The sequence below is a fragment of the Impatiens glandulifera genome, chromosome 5 (genome assembly GCF_907164915.1).
Source record: "Impatiens glandulifera chromosome 5, dImpGla2.1, whole genome shotgun sequence".
NCBI classification, from domain to species: domain Eukaryota; kingdom Viridiplantae; phylum Streptophyta; class Magnoliopsida; order Ericales; family Balsaminaceae; genus Impatiens; species Impatiens glandulifera.
This window is the reverse complement of record NC_061866.1, coordinates 37,656,899-37,677,080: the sequence shown is the minus strand read 5'-3', so window position 1 is coordinate 37,677,080 and position 20,182 is coordinate 37,656,899.

Below are 20,182 nucleotides of genomic sequence, written 5' to 3'. Positions count from 1 at the left end.
ATGTTAAAGTGTTTATTAACTTCTTTGTTAAACAGGTACAAAACGTTGTGGAGTACTTCAAAACTATCGACCTAAAGATCGCAACCAAAATTGCCAAATTGTCGTTCAATGTTTTGAAATTAGCTTGGCAAGACAGTTCAAATAAAACAGATTGCGCAATATATTATATGAGACATATTCATACTTACATGGGCGATGCAAATTGGGATTGTGGTATAACCATAACAAATGTAAGTTACATATTTTCACATTTTATTTGTTTTACAAATCTTTAATAACTGCTGAATTATCATTTTTTGTAGGTAAGGGGAATTCTTGAAGTTTTACGAGTCAAATACACTACAATGATCGTCCGTTCAAATTTAAACCAAAATTTGAAGAACATCTTAAATAATTTTGTAAACATTTTAAAAGAAGATTGTCCTGAAACTTATAAGTTGTATAAACATTTTAATTAATTAGTACATTGTAGTATTTTCTTTTCTTCAAATATATTCAATTATTGTATAGTCTTCAATTATAATCAATTATTTTTTAGTCTTTAATTATAATCAATTATTTTCGGGTCCCAAAACCTCCCATAACCACTCATTTCAGGTCCCGAAACCATGGTTTTGGGACAAGAAAAACTAAGTATAAATAATTAATACAAGAAACCACTTTTTGGGTCCCGAAACCACCCATTTCGGATCCCGAAACCATGGTTTCGGGACAAGAAAAACTAAGTATAAATAATTAGTACAAGAAACCAATTTTCGGGTCCTAAAACCTCCCATAACCACCCATTTCGGGTCCCAAAACTATGGTTTCGGGACAAGAAAAACTAAATATGAATAATTAGTACAAGAAACCACTTTTCGGGTTCCGAAACCACCCATTTCAGGTTCTGAAATCATGGTTTTCGGGACAAGAAAAACTAAGTATAAATAATTAGTACAAGAAACCTTTTAGGTCCCGAAACCATGGTTTCGGGACAAGAAACCACTCATTTTGGGTCCCGAAACCACCCATTTCGGGTCTCGAAACGAAGCTTTCAGGTCCCGAAATCACCCATTTCGGGTCCCGAAACCAAGCTTTCTCGACCCGAAACCAACTCCTCTTGTCCCGAAACCATTATTTCGGGTCCCGAAATGGGTGGTTTCGGGACAAGAAACCACTATTGTTCAAATATTCTAAGTGACAAAAACGTTAATATATTAAAAGTGACAACAACATGATCAAATAAGTACTATCTTCTTTAAAGATGTGACAAAAATGTAAAAATATTCAAAGTGACAACAACATGTTCAAATAAGTTACTATCTTCATTGAATGTTATCCCCACACGCATTATCTTCGACATATATTTGAGAGGACAAAAGTGATGTGAAGGATAATTGAGTCAAAAGTGGATCATTTCATTGTTGTTGTTGTGTTGAATCCAAAACTGTAGATGTCTTGGCCGTATTTCCCTTCTTTTTTGATCTCGAAGTCTTGGGGATTTTTTCAATTAAAGATTGTTTGCTCTTTTTTGGTGGTCGTCCTTGACTTCTAATTTTGTTAGGAAAGTGTATCAAAATGGATGTAGCGGGAGATTGAGATGGAGATGGAGATGCTTCTGTGCTTTTGTCTTTAGATCCTTCAGTGCTTCCATGATTAATTGACATAAACTGTTCCATCAAGCCTTTTATTCCGTTCATCCAAAAAAAACAATTGACATCAGATTTTACTCCAACTTGTTGAACCTCTTGCATCAATCGAGTTAGACTATTGTAACGTTTTTTTCTTCCACAGACATATCTGAATCATAAATGTTGGTGATATTTTGATACCCATGCTTAATATCTTTACGCCGCCGGTCCATTATATAATACATTGGTACCTCATTCACCCTCATTTTTTTCAACACAACCATGATATGCCTACACAAAATACCTCTGAACTCAAACAATCGACATTGACATTTTACATTGCAATCCATTTCAGTGTAATGTACTTTGTAAGAAACATCTCTTACATGTTCTCCATTAACCCCCAAAATGATTTCGTCAACTCTAAATATACAAGATGACCCTTCCTCTTCAATGAATGAGATGTCGCACAACATCAAACCTCTAACTTCTTCTTGAACCAATCTAAATATATCTGGAGTACAGAAGGTTTGTATTGTCTTTCAAAGGCAAATCCACTGACAATTGGTATCAAAGAATTAAACGATTGGAAATCCAATTTCTTTTCTCTCTCGATATTTCTCAACAGAGCCCTATCATATTGCTCGGCGAATTGTTTGAGGGATATTTTGGACTACACGTAGTCAACAAAGAAGACGTTCATACTTTCACTCCATTGAGATGTTGACATCCCGACCCAAAATTGTCCTTTCACATAAATAGGTATCCATTTAGATCTTTCCAAATACAAAGATTTCAACCAAACATTATCTTCCAACTGATAATCTTCTATTAGTCTATTCCAATCCTCTTCGCATTGTTGAATATTTATGGAGTTGTATACTATGTTTTTCAGCCTCTTCTTTATTAGATAGTATTCAGTATGGTTTCCAAGTTTTATAGCAAGTTTCTTCATAATATGCCACAAACAAAATCGATGATGAATTTTAGGAAATACCTTCTAAATTGCAATCGCCATGGAACGACATTGGTCTGTGATTATGGCATTTGGAGGTCTATCATCCATACATTCCAACAAAGTTCTAAACAATCAAGTGAAATAATTTGAATCTTCACTTGACAATAACCCACATCCAAGTAAAATGGATTGACCATGATGATTAACCCCAACAAACGGAGCGAACGACATGTCGTAGCGATTTGTCAAATAGGTTGTATTGAAGGAGATAACATCGTGAAAATCTTCAAAGGCAGCCCTGCACCTACCATCTTCCCAAAACACGTTTTTAATTCGGGATTACTCGTCCAAATCAATAAGGTAAAAGAAGTTTGAGTTCCTGGTTTGCATTCTTAAGAAATAATTAGTGAGTGCTTCAGCATCCCCACTCCCTAACCTCAACCTTCGTGCTTCTGTAACGTAATTTCTACATGTTCTCTCATCGAAAGACATGTTTTCATACCCTCTAGCTTCCACTACAAGTGATTGAAATGTTTTGGCCATAGTTATTCCAGCTTCATCGTTTGTATCCAATCTTCTCTTTACATTTCTGTCAATTACTTTGTAGGATCTAATATGACGTATCTTTTTAGGGCTTAATGTATGGTTGTGCTCAAGAGAAATACTTGTTATCACATATTCCCCTTAATTTTGAACAACAACATTAATCTTTTCTTTACAATTTGTCTTCGTTATTGGTCTAGGCTGATGAAACTTATTTTTGGCTTCGATTCTTTCATAAAACTCTTGGCACAACCAATGTTGAAGTATTTCTTCTTACCACCTACATTTTTGCTCCTTAACTTGGTAATGCCAAATCCAGTTAAGTGGGCATATGATGTGTAGAATTCAAGAAGTTGTTCTTCGGAGGAAAATGTCATTCCAACACTGGAATGTGACTAAAAAAATTAAGTGCAACCGTAAGAAATAAGTTCTTAAACAACCCTTATAGGTCCCGAAACCACCATTTTAGGTCCCGAAACCACCCATTTCGGGATAAGGAAAAACCATGTCTTGTCCCAAAACCAACCATTTCGGGACAAGGAAGGATCCTTTCTTGTCCCAAAACCACCCATTTCGGGACAAGGAATGACTCTTTCTTATCCCGAAACCACCTATTTCAGGACAAGGAAGGACTCTTTCTTGTCCTGAAACCAACCATTTCGGGACAAGGAAAGACCCTTTCTTGTCCCAGAACCACCCATTTCGGGACAAGGAAGGACCATTTCTTGTCCCGAAACCACCCATTTCGGGATAAGGAAGGACACTTTTTTGTCCTGAAACGACCCATTTCGGGACAAGGAATGACCCTTTTTTGTCCCGAAATGACCCATTTCAGGAAAAGGAAGGACCCTTTTTTGTCCTGAAACCAACCATTTCGGAACAAGGAAGGACCATTTCTTGTCCCGAAACCACTCATTTTGGGACAAGGAATGGCCCTTTCTTGTCCCGAAACCAACCATTTCGGGATAAGGAATGACCCTTTCTTGTCCCGAAACCACCCATTTCGGGATAAGGAATGACTCTTTCTTGTCCCAAAACGACCCATTTCGGGACAAAGAATGATCTTTTCTTGTCCTGAAACCACCCATTTCGGGACAAGGAAGGACCCTTTCTTGTCCCGAAACCACCCATTTCGGGACAAGGACGGACCCTTCCTTGTCCCGAAACCAACCATTTCAGGACAAGGAAGGACCATTTCTGGTCCAAAAAGCACGCATTTCGGGACAAGGAAGGACCCTTTCTTGTCCTGAAACCAACCATTTATGGTCCCGAAATGACCCTTTAGGGTCCCTAAACCAAACTTTCTGGTCCTGAAACGACCCTCTTTGGTCCGGAAACCATAATTTCATGTCCATAAATGGTAGGTTTCAGGACATTTTGACACATTGAAATGTACATTTTTTATACCAATCGGGCAATCGGGTACCTTTCGGGTTTAACAGTGATGGATTTGTTCAGGTTGAGTTCTTTATCTACTGGGTGGTTCAAGTTCGGTGCTTTGGTTTCCTGAAAGTTCAAACAGTTCTGAAATAAATACATAAACCTTTAGATCTGTAAATAAATACATCTATAAAATCTAAACCCTAGATCATCTGTAAAATCTAAACCCTAGATCTATAAAAACAAATAATTAAGATCCTTAAAAGGATACCATGGAGAAGTTTTAGGGGAGAAATAAATGTAGTCGGAGAAAAAAAAAATGCAGCCGGAGAAGAGAAATAAATGCAGCCGGAGAAGAGAAATAAATTATGCCGGAGACGTTTCAGAGAGAGGAAGAAATGCAGAAATATGAATCCCTATTGGTGAATGAAATTTAAAAAAATGGGTTTTCTCTCTCCTAGCTGACAAGGGCACGTAGGATTCGTGGCCTTGATTTCGCTAAACATTCGTTGAATTTATCATTCCTCATATTGTAATATGTCTATAATTGTTTGTGAACCAAAGTGAATCAGTTATTCGTTCAAAAATACATATTGATGTCAAATTGCCTATTTTTAAGTGTGACAATCAAGAGTTTTTATTGAAACTTGTTTTTTTATCTAAGAGTTATAAAATAAAGTTTAGAAAATATAATATATTTTTATATGAATATAAAGTTTAGGGATTATTGTAATTTTATTCTATATAATAAAATAATTCTTCTAATGAAATAATACCTTTGTAAGCATGAAAATTTGAAATACATCAATTTATAATAATATTAAAATTATATTTTGGATTTTTTTTAATTTAAAATAATCAAAATAAAAGGTTAGAATTAAATTAGGGTTAATTATTGTAATAATTAAACCCTAATTAGAAAAATTAAAATCTAAACATATTTTGAGGTTAAAATATTATATTTATTTTACTCAAAATAAACCTAAAAAGGAGTTAAAATTATTTAACTATGATTTTAAACATAAATTATGTATAATTTATAGTTTAAAATATTTAAATAAATATCCCTAAAATACTCAAAAAAAATTATCATAATTTTTATTATGCTGTCAAAAAAAATTGTATTAATTTGGTAAAGAAAAACACAAGAAAATGTTAAAAATTCAATTTTAAATAACCATTTTAATACAAATATAAACTCATAATCCAGTGTAACCGAAATTTTGTTTAAATATTGCCGCCATGATTTCAGTCACCGGATCATCGTTGGATTTTCATCTAGCATTCATGAACACGCCACGCATTCGGATGTAACGGAAGTAGTGCGCGCTCAGGTCCACACCAAAACAACTAACGGGGACGCTAACCCCATTAGCTCAAACGTTCTAGCGCCAACGGAACAACAACAGAACACTAACGAAGCATATAGTTAAACGAAACGACATCCTTTCGTTCTTCTTCTTCGCAAACTCCGGAGGCCTGCGACGGATGCCGGCGACCTTCTAGAAGAGTTATCTCCTTCTATACTTGACATTATCCCTTCGTTTTTTCACCCATGTGCACGTCGTCTTCTCACCATCATTTCCCCTGGGTCTAGAACTCAAAATCTATGTTAACCTAGGCTGCTAAGGACAAAAGAGAAATAGGGAAGAAGAACTTTAGTGATAAAAATGAAGTCGAATTCATTTACCACAACCGACCTATCCCAGGTATAAATAGCCTTTATGTGATCTTCTTCCAATCCATCAAACAATTATCAAATACTATATCCTAAATCGATGAATCATCAAGAACTCCAGCGACTAGTTTTTATATAAACTTCTCTGGAAAGCTAAGCTTCAATCCAGGGATCGGGAAAGCTTCCTACACATCATTAGAGTGTTCTCCAATCATTGTTAAGCTTTCAGATCCACTTTAATTCAATTTGTGATTCAAAATTGAATTTTTCCAAGTTTGATCGGGTTGATTATTTTTAGGGCTCAATTTTATGTTTTCTTTGTTTGAAACTAATCCATATATGATTTATAAGCTTTCTGTAGAAAGAGATTTGATCAATACAACCTAAATCGAAAATGCCCAACTTTGATTTCAAAATCTGGAAATTTTGAATTTTTTGTTCTTTATCTTTTAAGCTAGAATTTTGATTCAATTAGTTTCCTAACATGTTTTTAAACATGTTAAGATGATTTCCAAATCATAATAACAACATCCTGATCATATTTGATCCAACTGAAATTTTGAAAAAAATGGATTTGAATTTCGGTTTTAAAAGTTGTTATAGAGCATGATTGATGTTCTTGTTTTGGTTATGTTCGACTATATTCATCATTTCAAATCTGTTAAATCAAGAATTAGGCCATGAGATGGCCTGATTAAAAATATCTCAAATTTTGCCCTAAAAACGATTTTGAAAAATTGATCTTTGTAAATATCGATTGATCGTGATTAGGGTTGGGGTTATGATCCCTACATTCATAAAAGTTGTTTGCAACTTACAGATTATGATTTCATGGTTTGTATCAAAAGATACAAACCAGCAATTCTTTATACAAAATGAAGAACACTCAGTCATGAGGGACCAAGTCCTGTAGGACCGAGAACCGAGAATATAGCGTGAAAGAATTGGTCCTACAGGACAAAGTTGTGATTAATTTGAATATATATATATATGTGAGAGTAAATGGATATTTGGGAAAACTTGCAACCTAACAAAATAAGTACAACTCTTTAACCAATTAGGCTAATAAGACTTTATATTTTAAATTCAACACCAAATTTGATGAACGGGGGACGTTTTAACAATATAAGTTAAACTTTTTAACTAATATATATATATATATATAATGATGCTTAAATTTCAAAGTGTCCGAATTATCGGGTCTTGAGCTGTGGTTAATTTAGATTTATATATGAGAGTAAATTAAAAATGTTATCACATTTTAACCGTAATTATTATCTCGGTTTTATATCATTACTCGTGCAAATGTACGGGCTGCATGCTTGTATATATATATGAGTTAGTTAAAAAGTTGAACTTATATTGTTAAAATATCTCGCGTTTATCTAATTTGGTGTTGAATTTAAATATAAAGTGTTATTAGCCTAGTTGGATAAAAGGTTGTACTTGTTTTGTTAGGTTGTGAGTTCGAAACATACTTATAACATTTTTAATTTTATTTTAAACCGTTTTAAGTTTATGGGCGGGTCAACCCACAATCTGACCCAATTATCCAATTACTTTCACATATATATATATATATCCAAATTAACCACAGCTCTCGACCCGGCAATCCGCACACTTTAAAAATTTAGCATCATTATATTTATATATATATATATATTGACTGTATACCACGATCTCAGGAATATTCTCTGATTATTCTCTGATGTACTATCATGGCACACATCCAACGGAAGGAGGACAAGTGTCCATTTAGAAACATATGATTGTTGTTGTGCCTTGGATATAAAAGAATATCAAAGGAAAAACAGAAGAAGACTTCATGCTCTGGGCTCTTCTGCTAATTAAAAACTCTCTCTTTACAAATATATATATTCAAGCTTTTGCCTTAGCGTTTTTATGTGAGATATTATTCATACCGAAAAGCATTGTATCACTTCTCTTTAATTGTGAGCTCTTTACAAGTTGAATAGATAGTATTTATCCAACAAGTGTTGTGTGAGCTAGAAGTTCATAAACAGACAGTGTTTAAGACCTGGTTTCTGATTGGATTTGTGTAGAGGCGTTATTCAAATCAAATCTTCTAGTGGAATCCTTCTCGAGGTCGAGAAGAAGGGGTGACGTATGAGAGTTTGTTCCGGACATCCATAAACAAACTTTGTGTCTTGTGTTATTTACATTCTTAATCTTCCAACCCTTTATCTACCGCTTCAAGTCTAAACAAACAGTTATGCACCTAATTTCGTCCAATTGTTTGTGAAGACTTGTGAATAATTGAAACAAATATTTAATTCTAATAGAGTTAATATCGAAGTGAAGGTTTTTGCGGTTAACAATACTTGGTTAACCCCCTGCTATTGTTGACTTTTTTCCTAACAAAAATCATGAAGCTTTTATATTGATTGGGATCGAGGGTTTTGGGGGTGAATTGGTTGAGATTCCATTTTAATTTCATTCTAGAAATTTTCAGGAAGCTATTCAATACGTTTATTATTAAACGATACAAAAAATGAGATTGTTAAAATATTTTCGAATATATTTTTTATTTTGAAATTTAAACGTGTTTTTGGTTATTAATTAAACTAGCATTATTTGTGTGTGTTTGCATGGTTAAATTAAAAAATACCATAATTATCCTTTGCCTCATTCACCTAAAAATATCTTCTTTATTAATCTCTTACCATCTCTCACTTCGAGTAACTAGCATATTTATTGTTACCCTCAACCGAACTATATATCATATTATAGACCTTCTCATTTTACCCAAAAATATCTTCCTTATCCAACTCTTACCATCTTTCACTTCGTGTAACCAACATATCAATTATTACTGCAACTGAACTATATATATCAGACTTTCTCATTTCACCAAAAAAAAATCTATTTATTGACCTTTTATCCTCTTTCACTTCAAGTAACTAATGTATCCATTGTTCATGCAATTGAACTATATATCATATTTCAGACATTCTCATTTCGATCAATCAACCTATCCCTTACTTCCCAATCGAACTATTATTTAAAATATTTTTCACCACAACCATCTCATCATTACAAATTTTTTCTCTTATCATCCTCAATTCAACCAACCAATATATCCCTTGTTCTTCAATCCACTTATCATTTTGAACATTTTGCATTATAATCAATCTCTTATTCCCCAACATATCTCAATTGAACTATAATTACGAGCATTTTGCAACATAATCATCTCATTTTATTACAAATTTTTCATTTTATCATCCTCACTTCAACCAACCAATATAACTTTTAGTTCACCAACCATATTATCATATTATAGACCTTTTCACTTCAGTCAACCAATATCAATCATAATAACATTTTGAATATTTTGCACACAATCATCTCATCATATTATAGACCTTCTCACTTCGGTCAACCAACATATCATTTGTTCCTCAATTGAACTATCATTCCAAACATTTTGAACTCTTTCATATGAAATTTTATAATTATTTCAAACTTGCACATGGCGAGATTCAAACTCTTATCTTTATTATGAATTATGAACACTTAGTCATTACACCACTTAAAATTATTGATTTGTTTTTATAATTTTATGCATAAATATATAATTTATATGACTAATAATTAAAAATAAATAACACAACTTATATTAAAAAAACAAAAAATAAATATTCTCAATACTCAAATCTTCTCACTATTACCTTCTATTCTTTGAATATAAAAAAATTTAAAAAATAAATCATTTTTATATAAATATATTATAAATTAACTTTTTTAAATAAGTTGTTATATATATACATTTAATATATACTTATATAGATATAAAATAATTAATAAAAAAATAAAATTATTTATTTATATATATATAATTATTTATTAAAAAAATATAAAGTGAAATTAGAAAGAAAGTATTTCTATTCTTAATTAATATATTCAATAAATATATATATATATATATATAATAAAATTATAAAACAATTTATAAAGTTCATATATATAATTTTATATATATATATATATATAATTATGAGAAAAAAATATATGAGAGGAATATATATATATATATATATATATATATATATATATATAATTTAAAATATTATTAGCTTAATTATTTAAAATGTTAAAAATTATATTGTTAAAAATGTCTCGTTTATAAATTTTTATGTTGAATTTAAAATATAAAGTATTATTTTAGTTGTTTAAAATATTAAACTTAAATTTAACCATTTCAAATGGGTGGAATAACCCACGACCCGATCAAAGTAGTCATTTACTCTCACATAAATATTCAAATTAATCATTGTTCTCGACACGACAATTCAGCCACTTTAAATTATATATATATATATATATATATTAATTTCTTTATAAGATAATTTCATAAATGATCAGAAATAAAATTACATTATTAAGATATTGTACGATGTGGCGAGAATTCAGTACTTACTCGATCGAACTCAGTTGTGACTCGGTTGATGCATTGGAGAAGATGAACAAAGAAGGTCTACTCATTTGGATAGTTGGATCGGTTGATTGGTCCGAAGGATGTAATTACATGTGGCCAGAGCCGGCCCAGTTGAAAAAGGTCGATATATGTTTTGTTTCCGTATGTCTAGTTTAAAAAATTGATAAAAAAATTGCTTTTATCGAGATTCAAACCAATAACTATGTCTGTTAGACTGCACGTCTAAATCCGTGTGTAAGACTGCACGTCTAACTCTCATCTGTTAGACTGCACGTCTAACTACGTCTGTTAGACTGCACGTATAACTCCGTCTGTTAGACTGCACGTCTAACTACGTCTGTTAGACTGCACGTCTAACTACTTCTATTAGACTACACGTCTAACTCTCATTAGTTAGACTGCACGTCTAACTACGTCTGTTAGACTACACGTCTAACTACGTCTGTTAAACTGTACGTCTAACTCCGTCTAACTCAATGCATTTAATGCCAAATCAGTTTAATGAACCTCATTAAGACTAAGTCTAATATAACCTGTTTTCGATACACCTGCACCAAAAACAATTAGACGGCATAGATTGAGTTTTATATACGTTCATCATCAAAATTCCAATAGTCAAACTACTTTGACACTAAGTCAAAATAATTTGACCCAACAATATCGTCTTGAAAATTATAGAAAATATAAAAATATAACATTACAAAAAAATTAAATAAACTACAAGATATAAATAAACGAAATCACCAAAATCAAATGTTGAATCGAGGAATATGTTTAACACATTTCCCTTAAAACAGTTACACCGTCTTCTTCTTGTGCTAGAGTTTATCGGATGACTGTCTTCCAGGTTACAACGAATCTAGTAGTGATTTATCACCAGAATCACTACATATCGAACTTGACTAACGTACTTGAACTATCATCGAGATCAAAGCAGAATTGTGTGAAACCACAATTAAAATCATCAATAGAAGGTTTTTTTCTGAAAAAACTAAGAAGTAGTTAGATTCTTGTAATGTTAAAAATAAAAAACAATAAAGTTTATTTAGTGTGATTGAAGGATAAAAACTATGTAATTCTGCAATTGTTATTGTATGTTCAACTATGTGTGATCAATTGAGAAGTTATATAAAGATAAATTAGTCAATCCACATAATGACTAATTTTTTTAACATATGAATAAAATCTTTTAATGCAATCAATATATTTGAAAGGTTTCAACATATGCATTTATCATTGCATTTGATTGAAAATTTCTCATTAATTTGCATATTGATATTAATACCCCATTTAACTTACTCATTCAATTAATATTTAATCCAAATATATTAATTTGTTTTTATGTAATAAAATGCATTTTGAAAATAAATTAAACTCCACTTTGATTAATGGAAAAACTAATAACTAATAAAATTGTTTTTTTATCTTGTATGATAAAATGTTTTAAACTTTACAACTTTAATTCAAGTTATTTGGTTAAAACAACAAGATTGCCCTAATATCATATTATATATGATTTATTCATGTATCATAAAATTGCTACATTTTGCTATTTTTCCAATGTGGATAAATCCACTAACTCAATTAATTTTATTAATGGGACTCACTCATTCAATTTTATTTTTGAATTCTCATTTCCATTCATATAATGAAAATCATCTACACGTTCTAAATTCCAACAATATTCTCCATTTCTGTTGGACGTACTCAAACTTTATCTTGATGAACCACATTAAAATTTGTGTTTTATTGTTTAGCGTTATTTCTTATATTTTCGTTACAACATTAACATTAAGTAAAAATATTTTTATCTATTTATTCTACTAATGATTGTATAATAGTGAAGTTAAAATATTTTTGAACGGATCAAATAATTTCTTTGGTCTGCATTTTTTTTTAAATCACACAAATATGGAAAAAAAAAAACTCAACAAAAATATTAGGGATCAAATCACTACATAATTTGGGATGAGTTCTCAAAAGTCTTAAGGAAATATAAAGAACAAATGTGGTTTAACACCGACAGAACATTTAGCGATTGGATCGAACTATCACAAATGTCCTAATATGTCGTGGAACTTTGAGTGACATTGGGCTCCGACTAACAACATCTCCTCTCCATTATCTTCATGACCCTGAAATCAACTTGACAACTCCCTCCAAAGTGAAGTGAAAATTAATATAGATATTAGGTTAATTGCTTAAGTTTTATCCTCTCGTATTTTATTGGTGTTATGGTACTTTTATTTTATTTTTTGTTGAAATGGATTTTATGTATAAATTTTTAGTGTTTAGTAGTTCTTTTATACAACCCAATAAAATTGATTTAACTAATATTTTAACTGATTAATGGTGATTGTGTTATGAGTAAAAAATATATAGAGTTAATTTTAAAATCTTATAATTTTACGGTTTTAGTAAAGGTTAACGAGTTTATTTTAGTTAAAATCTCCCGTTAGTAAAACTCTTATTATTTTAAATTTACAATAATAATAAGATTTTACGTATTTATAAATAAATTCGATTTAATGGTTTTATTCGATTTACACTAAAAAATATAAATTTATATTTATAAATTAAAAATTTTATATTATTCAAATAAACGAATTAATATAATTAATTTTGTAAATATAACTAGTGCAATTTACTTATTGTTATTTTTAATTAATTTTGTATTTAAATATTGTTTTTATAATTGTTAATGTATAAAATACATAATTATATGTATAAATAATAATTTTTAATTAATTTATTTACAATTTCAAAGAAACTCTTATTTTTACGAATTTATAACTAAACCAACGATTTTAAAATAAATCTCGATTTTGACTTTAATCAAATGAATATTTGATTGTTTGCTATATAAATGCTTATTAGTGCAAAATATCTTATATTTTGTCTACTTGTAAAACAGTGAAGTGAAAATATTTTGAAAATATAAACTATTTGTTGATTACCATTTTGTTTAAGAAGGTAACAAATTTACAGGAAAAAAGAACACAGAAAATATATTCCGGATCAAGTCACGATAGTATTTGTCATTAGTTTTCAAAAGTGTCAAAATATAATATCAAAACAAACATGAAGAAAAAATGCAACCAAACATCACATAATGTCTATGGTATTTCTGCTGGCATAATCAAGCATCAATTCGAATCGTTTATGTCCTTATAACTATACCATCTCATTGCTTCGCACACAAAACATTGTTAAAAATGAACTATATTTATATCCAATTTATCAAATCTCTATTTGTATCTAACTAGTGTCCAATACAAATATTAATTTATATAAACCATAAATATATATTTGATTTAAATAACCAGATCACACTCAACCTCTATAACATTATAACATTTATGGAAACCTAATTTGATAAGTTATCTTTCAAAGTGAAAGGTCTCTTTCCATGATGCTTGAGAGCTAGCCCCGGATCGAGAGGTTTATACACCTCGATCGAGAAATCTAGCCCCAAACTAGTCCAAGACCGATAGGTTTTTATACCTAGACCCGTAAAATCAGTTAAGGACCCAGGATCGTTAGCACCTTGATCGAGAGACTCTAGTACTTAGACTAAGAGCTCTTGAGAGGTTGAGCCCAAACCGAGGGTCTCTGACCCCGACCGATAAAATCGGACATAAACCTTAGGACTCTAGTCCTAAGCCTTGTTTGGTTCCACATTTCAATATCCAAAATTGTTTTTGTAATTTTGGGACTCCAAATTATTTTCTAATAATCTAAAAAAAATAGTAAATACATTATATTTTGGGATATTTTCATAAAAATATTTCAAGAAGGGCTTGTTTGGTGTTTATTTCTAATTCTAAAACTTAATGTCTTTAAAAATTACTAATATTCTTCAGGTATTTTCACCCTAGATATCATCTGCAACATGTAACACCATTTATATATTGATATTTTAATACTTAAAATAAAGTTAAACTTATAAATTATTATGACAAAAAGAATAATTGGTTAAAACTCAAACGTTATACAACCAATTTTCAAAAGTCAAGTTCACAAAGTAGAGACCGTGGACGAACGTATTCAACCAAAACGAAACTCTTGTACAAAATACGTTTGTACACGTACACCTTTTTTATTAATTTTTTTAAAATCAATTCACGACTATGTCTTCAAATAAATAATCTTTCTTAAATTAATTATATTTAATTAATTTTAATCGGATTTCATAAAAGATTAAACCTTCGTTTGATTATATCAAATATCCAGATTATTAAAATTTGTATAAAGTTAATTATTTTTACATAATTGATTTTAAAAGTCGTCAGGTACTATCAAAATCTTTTAAAATAATATTTTTATTTTAAAAATGTGTTTAACACACCAACCAAGGTTGAAACTATCGTACCTTGAATCAGCTCGTGTTGTCACGTGTCGACCACACTTACTAAGCTAAGCTAAGGAATCCCGGGTTAAAAATCCAAATAAAAAAATAAGAAATATTTTTATTAATTATAATTATATAATTTGTATTCAATATAATTATATAAATTTATTGTATAAATTTTATATATATATATATATATATATATATATATATATATATATATATATATATATATATATATATATATATATATATATATATATATATATATATATATATATATTTGTAGATAATAGTTTTATGTTATTAAAAAAATATTTAAAATTATATAATTTCTTAAATTTTAAATTACTAATAATATTTATTAAATTATTCCATATGTTTATATTTTATTTTAACATATTTATTAAATATAATGTTTATATTAAATTTAAGTTTACAAAAATAATTAGAAATTTAAAAATAAATAAATTTAATAGTATAAAGAATTATTTTAAAACACTGTAATAATATTTAGAATAATTGTTTTTAAAATTTATTTTAAAATAATTTATTTATTATTGTATAAATATATTAAAAATTGCTAATATGTATTGTTATATAAATATATTTATGCAAGATAAAATAAATTAATTTTTTTTAATAAATTAAATTATAATTAAGAAATATATTTTTATATTAATTATAATATTTTAATTATGATACAATTTCTTACTATAATTATATTATTTTGTATATATTATAATTTAAATGAAGTTTATTATTGTTTTAAAAATATTTAATATCTCAAATTTTAACTTCAAAATAGGATATTTTTATTTTATAAATTATTCAAAAAACTATTTAATTTTATTAATTTAAACTCTAATTAAAATATTTTGTTTATTATAAATAAATAATCAAATTAATATATATATATAATAGATAATTTATTTTATTAATAACATTTAAATTATCATGATACTTATATAATTGATTTGTAAATATATATTATTATTATTATCTATATTTTAAAATAATAATTCTTTTATAAAAAATAATATTGTTTAAAATATTATTACTAAAGCATATTTTTGTAATATTATTATTATTGTTTAAAATAATTATATATATATATATATATATATATATATTCTATTTTAAATGGTTGTTTTATATAAACATACAAATTAATATAATATTTTGAAATATTGTAAGAATTAAAGTATTGTAGTTATTTTATTGTTTATTAAATAAAATACTTAAAATTATATAATTTCTTATATTTTAAATTACTAATTATATTTATTAAATTAACAAATCTTTTAATATTTTTATTTTAACACATTTCTTTAATATTTTCTTTATAATAAATTTAATTTTTCTACAATAATTAGTGTTTTTAAAATTAGTTTTAAAATAATTATAATTTAAATAATATTAGATAAATATATTAAAATTTGTTTATATATATTTTTATATAAATAATTTTATATAAATTTGTTATATAATTAAATTACCTTTTTTTTAATAAATAAAATTATAATTAATAAATATTATTATATTATATTATATTAATTATAATATTATAATTATGATACAATTTCTCAATATAATTATATTTTATTGTATATATTTTAATTAAAATAAAATTTATTATATTTTTAAAATATTTAAAATCTCAAATTTTTAATTACATTTATTTTTAATTTTTGGGATTAATTTATTCAAATGTTTTAATGTGTTATTTATAATTTATTAAAATATTTTATACTTTTAATAAATTTATTTTCCAAAATTAAATTAAATGATGATAAATAAAATTTTAAAATATATATTAAATATAAATGATAAATTAATTTTTTATTACTAATTTTTAAACAAAATTAACAAATTAAATTAAATATTTAAATAAAATAAAATATAAAATCATTAACAATATATTTTAAAATATAAAATTTCTTATATTTATTATAATATAAATATTTAAAATTATATAATTAAAATAATTTTTTTATAGGTAAATAAGAATCTCCAATAAACTTTTTTATTTTATTTTTATTTGATTGAATTTTGATATCATTAGCTCATATAAGTTATAGAAAATTATTTGTTTTCATTCAAAATTAAATTATTTTTATTTTATTAATTATTCAAAAATCTATTTAATTTTATAAATATAAACTCTAATTAAACTATTTTATTTATTATAAATGAAATAAAAAAATTATAATAAAAATGTAAATTAATAAATATAATTATATTAATGTTTTTTAATTATGTTTTATTCTATGATATAAATTTTGTTCTATTAGAATATTAAATATATAAAGTTAGATAATTTATTCTATTTGTATAATTTAAATTTATTAAGATACTTATATAATGATTTTTTTATAATATTAAATACATTAATAATCATATAAATATATAATATATTTTATTCTTTTTTTTTTTGTATTTTAAATAATAAAATTTTATAATTGGATATTAGTTATAATAAATATTTTTTAATTTATTATTATAAATTTATTTCTCTTCTTATTTCATCATTTAAAATTTACCTTTTCAATCTAATTATTCAATATTTTATTTTTTTAATATAAAATATATATTAAAACATTTTATTTTAAAATATATAAAAAGAAATAATATTAAATATTTAAAATTTATATTTATATTATTTTCAAAAACTAAAGTATATTTTAAAAATATTAAAAGATATTAAGTTTATTTTTATTAAATAATTATGATTGTTTTAAAAATAAATATATATATATATATATATAGTATTTTAAATAGGTGTTTTATATAAACATATAAATTATTATATTTGAAATATTTTTTAAGAATTAAAGTTTTGTAGTTATTTTATAAAATTATTTTATATTATTTTACTGTTAATTTTTATTTTTTTATTTTGTTTATTAAAATTTTTATTTATTGAATATAAATATAAATTTAAATATAAATAGAATTATTAAAATTTATATAATTTATATAATTATTACATCTTTATATTATTATTAATATTTTCACTCTTATAATATGTTTTAATAATTAAATATATATTTATATTGTCTTTTATAATTATAAAATAATGTAATATATAACATTTAATTTAATTTAATTTAAATATAAAATGAAATGAAATAAATGTTATTAATAATTAATTTGGTAAATTATTAAAGTTTTTATTAAAATATGTATACCTTTTGTTTTATACTTTTTAATATATTTCATTTTTATATAAATTCTATAATATTAATATAGTTTTAGTAATGTAATTTTCAAAACTTATAATTAGAAAATGATTATTTTTAAAATAATATTATATTTTATATTAATAATTAGGAAATAATTAAAAGGTAATAAGTATATATTAATTAGAACTAAAATTAAAATAAAATAAAATAAATATAGTAATTGTTTGTTATACCTTATCTCTTTTATCCTGCTTTTTTATGTTATTAAATCTTAATAAAAGTAAAAGGGTCAAGATAATATTTTAATAAAGAAGTATGATACTTAAAAATGATTATAATATGAAGTGGAGGATGGAGAAAGTGTTGAGACTGAGAACTATGTTGGATTGAGGAATGCAAAATAATCAATTGGATATGTCGTAAATAAAGTGATTTGTTTGGACTCCAATTTAGTTTATAAGTTTCTTAAGCTTTAATTTTAAAAGTATGTGCAAAATTTAGAAGATCAGTGCAATAGATAAATATAAATTCAATATAAAAATAAGAAAGGTTAGGAACTTTTTAATTGGAGTTAAGAGTTTAATTAGTTGGAGATTTTAATTAAATTAAACTTGTTAAACTTCACCATAAAATTAAATAAAATTAAAAGATTATAATAAGAGTTTAACGTGTTTATAAATAATTTTGATTATACGGTTTTATTCGATTTTACACCTAAAAATACAAATTTATATATTATAAATTAAAATTTATATATTATTTATTCAAATAAACTAATTAATATAATTAATTTTGTAAATATAACTTTGCAATTTCCTTATTGTTATTTTTAATTAATTTTATATTTAAATATTTTTTTTTTTTGTTAATTGTTAATGTGTAAAATACATAATTATATGTATAAATAATTATATTTAATTATTTTTTTTAAAGTTAAAACTTAAAATAAACTCTCATTTTTTTTACTAATTTATAACTAAACCAACTATTTTAAAGTAAATCTGACTTTAATCAAATGAATATTTGATTGTTTGCAATATAAATGCCTAATAGTACAAAATATCTTATATTTATTCTACTTGTATAGCAGTAAAGAGAAAATATTTTTTAAAATATAAACTATTTGTTGATTACCATTTTGTTTAAGAAGGTAACAAATTTACAGGAAAAAAGAACCCAAAAAATATATTCCGGATCAAGTCAAGATAGTATTTGTCAATAGTTTTCAAAAGTGTCAAAATATAATATCAAAACAAACATGAAGAAAAAATGCAACCAAACACCACAAAATGTTTATGGTATTTCTTCTAGCATAAACAAGCATCAATTCGAATCGTTTATGTCCTTGTAACTATATCATCTCATTGCTTCGCACACAAAACATTGTTAAAAATGAACTATATTCATATCCAATTTATCAAATCTATTTGCATCTAACTAGTGTCCAATACAAATATTAATTTATATATATATGGTTTAAATAACCAGATCACACTCAACCTATATAACATTTATGGAAACCTAATTTGATAAGTTATCTTTCAAAGTGAAAGGTCTCTTTCCATGATGCTTTAGACTTTGGTGTAATAATGAAGCAAACTCTATGCTTAAAAAACAGGTGACCATGAAACACAAGAAGTAGCTTTAATTGGGTGCATGCATGTGTGCTGAAAAAGCTCAAACAACAAATTAGATAAAGGATCTCTTTCCAAGATTTGATGGAACAACTCTGGGCCAAATCTCTATTCATCAATGTAACGAAAGAATAAGTCAAGAAATGAAGTAACTAAGCCGAAAATTAGTTGGTTCAGCGCATCTTATTGTTCAGGGTGGGGTAGTCTGGTAGACACTCAATTTTTATTAATCCAATTTGATAAAATTTTAATAAATTTTTAAATAATATTTTGTTTAATAAACTATCTGATTAAAACAAATAAATGGCCATATTCATAAATATAAAATAATTAAATACAAATTAAATAAATATTTTGGTTAAATGATTGAACTCGTTTAAACCT